At 36.3% G+C, this 7,534-nt stretch overlaps 2 pseudogenes; both read right to left on the bottom strand.

Moving 5' to 3' along the window:
• Window positions 1–2,387: 2,387 nt before the first annotated feature.
• LOC148505673 (5S ribosomal RNA) lies at window positions 2,388–2,506 on the bottom strand (annotated as a pseudogene).
• A 4,593-nt stretch (window positions 2,507–7,099) lies between these two features.
• Window positions 7,100–7,218, bottom strand: LOC148505674 (5S ribosomal RNA; annotated as a pseudogene).
• Window positions 7,219–7,534: the final 316 nt, after the last annotated feature.

The following is a 7,534-nucleotide window of genomic DNA, read 5'->3' on the forward strand; positions in this document are numbered from 1 at the left end:
CACTTTGAAATACAAAATTATAGATTAGGTACAGTACCTGAATCGACCCGAGGCGTCAACAGAGCATGTAAACTTTTACAACTAGAATCAAATTGGATTTTTCGCTTAGACAGTCAAACCTAGGGGGTTAAATGATTCTCTAGGATTAATACATTTTATCTAATAAGAAATATTATTACACATACATTTTTGATACAAGATTCTGGTATTTATGAGGTTTAGACATATTTTAAGATAAGAGGTGTCACTATGGCTGTGCAGTTTTTAATATAATAATTATTTTTATTAAATACAAATATTCTTCTTATATATATATATATATATATATATATATATATATATATATTTTATGGATATTTTAATACTAGATATGATACTTTGCACACAGCTATTCCACTTTATTCATGCACTGTAATCATGTGATACTATTGTACACATGTCTTAAATAGTCGTTGAAGTCACTGTATTTACGATTTACATGTTTTTTGATGTGTTTAAGTATTTGCAGTAAAAGTTTTTTTTTGTTCATTTTGTTTCAATGGCAGCGCTGCCGGTTCCCGCTACTTCACTTTCGGTCTAGCAGTGAAGCGTACTCGTAAGTGGAGGGACCGGAGCTGCGGGCAGCGCGTCCATGATGCACACAGATGGGGGGATCACTATTGGTAAGTGCACCTATTTATGTTTCACTTCATGTATGATGTTTTACTAGTCATGAAGAAGGCGAGCACGTCCCCGAAACATTGACTTATGCAGCACATTTTTCACTATTATTTTCACTTCATTGAAAAGTCTCTGAGTGCCGCCTTATTTCTTTGGTTTCGTACATTGAGGGGTGCTGACCCCTGAGGAGGGCACCTGAGCAAGTAATCCCCTGGAGTGCCGGAGGTGTGGAGTCAATATATATATAATATTTGTATATATATAAATATATATATATATATATATATGGTGTAAATTTACTAGGTTTTGAGCGATTGACGTATATTTTGTGACAGAAGTGTGATAGTGTAATACAGATCTAGTGCATAAATTAATAAATAAAAATATATCGATGTGATCAAATATTAAAATATTATCAATTTAATAAAACATATCAGGACAAACAAACACACATAATTAAATACTTATACATGCCTTAATCCTAATCATAGGATTTGGCAAAATATTTCATATATAGGCACGTTTGTGCAAATGTTGTATATAAAGTGCAATCGTAGTGCTAATAAATAATCAATAAAACAGTTCAAATTAAGAAATAAATATAGCAGCACAGGAGAGTATATAAAAAAGGATCAGCAAAAAACTTTAAGGTTAGATTCAAAGAATTTTTTAAAATACTTTAAAAAATATTTATATATTTGAATAGCTTGAAAGAGTTCATGTAATGCTTATCTGTGTTAAGTTCATTTCAGGTAAGAGTCAGCTGTCCCAACGCATTTCATCCATACATGGACTTCATCAAGGGGTACTGATGGTCTGGGGTTATCACTATTTATACACCTTTCTCAAACAGGACTCCATTCCCTCTTTTCACCCGCGGGTGACGTCACTTCCGGTTTCCGGCATCCAGCAGTGTGCTCCAAATTGTTACTCTGTTACAACTTTATGTTTTATGTGTTCCTGTTTAAATTTCTTATATGTTACATTGGTTCCTGCAGCCAAACCATGTAGCAATAGGCTCTGTAGTTCTCACATTCATTTGCCAGCTTATGTTCTCTGTCGCGTCATTTCTGCCCACTTTTTGCATCACATCTCCCTCCGCTCTCTCCCATTCACCTTTGCGTTGTCCCAGCTATCTCTCATTGCCTCTATGGCTACTCTCAGGGTGCGTGTAGCGCATGCGTGGTGTGCTTCTTCTGTTAGATAAAGTGGCTTATGCCTCAAAAGACTGACAATGTGCTATTCGTCTCAGAGTCTGTTTTGTGCCTGCGTAGGAGACGGAAAAATCACCCAGTCTTCATCAATCAGGGCATTTGTAGGGTCACCATTATGTTGTAGTCGTGAATACTAATAATAAAAAGGGGAACATTTTACCGGCCAATATATTGAATGGACATATAAATTAATAAATAAATAAATAAAAAAACGGCAGTTAATAAAAGGGAAGGTTTAGTATGGAAATGATCGGCTAAACCAAAGGAATCTATATATGATATTATTTGACCATACATATCACCATATATCTAATAAATTTTCTTAAAACATGAAAAAGTATATAGAAAAAATTGTCCATTGATGAACTGGGACTTGAAAAATGGGTAACTGTCCAAGAAGTCCATACTATAGATTATTAGTTGCTTGAGTGATTCTTTCATGCTTCACAAGTTATGATGTGCCCATACTCTGTTAACTGACTGAGTGGCCATTCGCCCTACTGGGGATGTTTGTAGCTACAACACTGGGTATTCCCAGGAGGTCCCCCATCCAAGTACTGACCCTGCCCAATTGTGCTTAGCTTCCAAGATCAGAGGAGATTGGGCGTAATTGCAATGGTAAGGTTGTAGATACTTCAAAGCCATCGCCAGTTAACCAACTCATCCTCTTACAGGAAAGGGGCAATTTCATGACTCTCGTTGAAACCTATCGGGGCCATAGTGTTAAGCTGAAATATCCAAAACATCTCCCTTCTTGACACTTCTATTTTGTTCTTGATGTTACGAATATGCTCTTGAATTCTTAGTTTTAGGGGTCTTTTGGTTTTCCCAACGTATTTCAGGCCACATTTACATTCCAATAAGTATATCACTGATGTTGAATTGCAATTTAAAAAGTTCTTAATTTTATATTCTTTAGAATCATTAAAACTATAAAAAACTTTTCTCCGTGGATGTAGATATTTGCAAATACTACATCTACCACATTTGTAGCACCCCAAGCATGGGGAAAGGTTGTCATTTCTCATCTTGGTCACATCCCTTATCATGCTTGGTGCCAAAGTGTCTTTCAAATTCCTGCTTTTCTTAAAAAGAATGGTGGGTTTAGGGGGTAGAATATCTTTAAGAACCAGGTCCATAAGTAAAATGTTCCAATGCTTCTGTAGGCATCCCTTGATTTTGTTTTCATGTCCATTGTAGGTCGTGATGAAGGGTACAATGTTCTTCTCAGTTTTTTTGTCATTATATTTCAACAACTCTTCTCTATTTAGTTTGTTCTCTCTGCTGCCTTAATTAGAAGCTCTGCTGGAAAATCTTTTGCGGTGAATCTCTCAGTGTACAGTCTAATCTGATCTTTACAATCTCTTTCTTTCATACAATTCCTCTTAATCCTGTGAAATTGCGAGTAAGGGATGTTGTTCTTCCATTTTTTGAGGTGTCCACTTCTATAATGTAAATAACTATTTGTGTCTACCTCCCTTATGAAATTCTTTGTAATCACTCTCCCTTCTTCTTCACTCAGGATGATGTCTAAGAATTCTACCGATGTAGTACTATAATGAGATGTAAATTTAAGATTCATAACGTTGCTGTCAATGAAACTTAAAAATTGTTTAAAATCTTCCTCTGAACCATTCCAAATGATGAGGATATCATCAATGTATCTTTTATACATGACTATGTTGTTTTTGAAATGATTATATGTATAAATGTATTTTTTCTCGCAACAGCCCATAAAAATATTAGCAAAACTGGGCGCAAAAGTGGTGCCCATGGCTGTTTCACATATTTGGCGATAAAACACATCTAAAAATGTAAAATAATTATGGTTTAATATAAAAGTCATAAGATCACATAAAAATTCACGGTGAGTGTTCTCCATAGTTACATCCTCTTCCATGACATCTCTACATGCATTCACCCCTTTCTCATGTTCAATACATGTATATAAAACTTGTACATTAATGGTTATCTATTTATAGTTATCCCTCCATTCAATTTCTTCAATATATTGTAATAAATTTGTGGTATCCTTAAGATAGGAATCTAGCTTGACCACATATTTTTGCAGGAAGACATCTACATATTCTGAGAGGTGTGAAGTTAATGAGTCAATCCCGGCCACAATTGGTCTGCCTGGCGGATCTATCAATGATTTATGTATTTTGGGCAGAAAGTAAAAAATGGGGGTAATAGTATTGGTTGTCATGAGATATTGGTATTCTTCCTTACATAAAGTTCCATCACGGAGGCCACGTAAAAGTAGAGTTCTGAGTTCCTCAGTGTAATCTTCCAAAGGGTCCTTTGGTAATATGATATACGAGTCTTTATCCCCCAGCAGTCTATTGGCTTCTTTCACGTAGGCTTGTCTGTCCATTAACACCAATCCTCCCCCTTTATCTGCTTGTTTAATGATGATCCCCTTATTTTGTTGAAGTTCTTTAAGTGCATGTTTTTCATTGTTCTTAAGATTCTGTTTAGTGACCTTTTTCATGTTCAGATCGCATAAGTCCTTCTTCACCTTCTCATAGAAAATTTCAATGTGACTACTTTTAGATTCCAACAGATAATAAGTTGATTTATTTTTTAGTCCAGATTTTGATAATGGTTCCTGATAATTCCTGATCGGAGCTGTTTCCTTTCTAATAAAATGTCTTTTCAAGGTCAAATTTGTCACATACTTATTTAAATCGATGAACATATCAAATTTGTTCATGTTTGAAGTCGGGGTATAGTTCAGTCCTTTGCTAAGCAAGTTGATTTCAGGTCTGATTAAGGTGTGTGAGGAAAGATTGTAAATTCCTTTGCTTTTGAGGTCTACTGGAGGTTCCTCCTTTTTATGATCCTTCCTCCCACCACCCCGTTTTCCTCTCCTTCTCTCAATCTTCTTTTTAGCGGTGAGGCTAGTGTGGTGGTCTCCCTGAGCAGGGGGTTTCCTGGATCGTAGACTATGTTTTGGCCTGGTGACAAAAAATGATGTTCAGTGTCACTGTTGGAGTCAAGTCTCTGTAATGCTGAAAATCTGTTTTTTGTGTTAATCCGGGGTTTGGGTGATGGTCTCCATGCTTCACCCCTAAAACCATTCAAGTCCTTGGATAGGAATTGTTTCCCAGGATATTCCTCTCTGTTCCGATCATTCCTTCTCATGTAATTGGTAGTATTAAATCTACTCCATTGCTTAATTTTATTATTGGCATAGTCCTGTTTGTCCCTTAGGAATTTATTTTCTTTACCTTTAATGACTGCTTCTTCAATTCTTTCAAGCTTCTTGTTTAGAACTTTTTCGTTCTCCTTATAGTTTTCCTCAACTTTATACTCCTCCATCATGCTTTCTTTGTTTTTAATTTCTATTTCAAGTTCCGTCATTAAACTTTTCTTCTCACTAATTATCAATTGCATCAATTCTATTGAACATTTATATAGAATATTGTCCCATTTTTCCATGAAACTAACTTTTTTTACATCAAAAGTGGGATTTTTTAAAAGTTGTAGGCCTTTTGGTACTCTATTAACTGAGATGTAATGTTCAAGGCCTTTTATATCCCACCATGCTTTGATTTCTTTATTTGGAAGTTTTTCCATATCCCAAAATAAATTGTCCAGATTTTCAGTAGGAATTTCTGGAACAATAGTTGTGCTATTCTCATTAAAAATCCTCTGGCATAAGTCATTTCTTTTGTTGGCTCTTTCATTATTTCTGAACATTGTAAAGTCTGACTAATATCTTAAGGAGGCAGCCGGTAACACAATAATCAAAAATACAAATTTAAAACAAGGAAGGTGCCGGCGCCAGCTTCTATGCTCGACAGAGGAATCCAATGACCACAGTTAATAATACGTTTCTCCCAAATGCAACAGGGATCTAGTGCATATATTAATAAATAAAAATATATTGATGTGATCAAATATTAAAATATTATCGATTTAATAAAACATATATCAGGACAAAAAAACACACACAATTAAAAACGTATACATGCCTTAATCCTAGTCATAGGATTTGGCAAAATATTTCATATATAGGCACGTTTGTGCAAATGTTGTATATAAAGTGCAATCGTAGTGCTAATAAATAATCAATAAAACAGTTCAAATTAAGAAATAAATATAGCAGCACAGGATAGTATACAAAAAAGGATCAGCAAAAAACTTTAAGGTTAGATTCAAAGAATTTTTTAAAATGCTTTAAAAAACATTTATATATTTGAATAGCTTGAAAGAGTTCATGTAATGCATATCTGTGTTAAGTTCATTTCAGGTAAGAGTCAGCTGACCCAACGCGTTTCATCCATACATGGACATCATCAAGGGGTACTGATGGTCTGGGGTTATCACTATTTATACACCTTTCTCAAACAGGACTCCATTCCCTCGTTTCACCCGCGGGTGACGTCACTTCCGGTTTCCGGCATCCAGCAGCGTGCTCCAAATTGTTACTCTGTTACAATTTTATGTTTTATGTGTTCCTGTTTAAATTTCTTATATGTTACATTGGTTCCTGCAGCCAAACCATGTAGCAATAGGCTCTGTAGTTCTCACATTCATTTGCCAGCTTATGTTCTCAGTCGCGTCATTTCCGCACACCTCTTGCATCACATCTGCCTCCGCTCTCTCCCATTCACCGTCGCATTGTCCCAGCTATCTCTCAGTGCCTCTATGGCTTCTCTCAGGGTGCGTGTAGCGCATGCATGGTGTTCTTCTTCTGTTAGATAAAGTGGCTTCCGCCTCAAAAGAGTGACAATGTGCTATTCGTCTCAGAGTCTGTTTTGCGCTTGCGTAGGAGACGGAAAAATCACCCAGTCTTCATCAATCAGGGCATTGGTAGGGTCACCATTATGTTGTAGTCGTGAATACTAATAATAAAAAGGAGAACATTTTACTGGCCAATATATTGAATGGACATATAAATTAATAAATAAAAAACCAGCAGTTAATAAAAGGGAAGGTTTAGTATGGAAATGATCGGCTAAACCAAAGGAATCTATATATGATATTATTTGACCATACATATCACCATATATCTAATACATTTTCGTAAAACATGAAAAAGTATATAGAAAAAATTGTCCATTGATGAACTGGGACTTGAAAAACAGGTAACTGTCCAAGAAGTCCATACTATAGATCATTAGTTGCTTGAGTGATTATTTCATGCTTCACAAGTTATGATGTGCCCATACTCTGTTAACGGACTGAGTGGCCATTCACCCAACTGGGGATGTTTGTAGCTACAACACTGGGTATTCCCAGGAGGTCCCCCATCCAAGTACTGACCCAGCCCAATTGTGCTTAGCTTCCAAGATCAGACGAGATATGGCGTAATTGCAATGGTAAGGTTGTAGATACTTCAAAGCCATCGCCAGTTAACCAACTCATCCTCTTACAGGAAAGGGGCAATTTCATAACTCTCGTTGAAACCAGTCGGGGCCATAGTGTTAAGCTGAAATATCCAAAACATCTCCCTTCTTGACAGTTTGTTGCCCAAATCTCCTCCTCTTTCGCCCAAGTTAACTTGTTCTATTGCCTTGAATGTTAATTCCTCAGGGTTACATGGGAGAGAGTGGAGGCAGATGTGATGCAAGAGGTGGGCGGAAATGACGCGACAGAGAACATAAGCTGGCAAATGAATGTGAGAACTACAGACCCCATTGCTACATGGT

The sequence above is a fragment of the Taudactylus pleione genome, unplaced genomic scaffold (assembly GCF_031769625.1).
Source record: "Taudactylus pleione unplaced genomic scaffold, aTauple2 ptg000444l, whole genome shotgun sequence".
In the NCBI taxonomy this organism is placed as follows: Eukaryota; Metazoa; Chordata; class Amphibia; order Anura; family Myobatrachidae; genus Taudactylus; species Taudactylus pleione.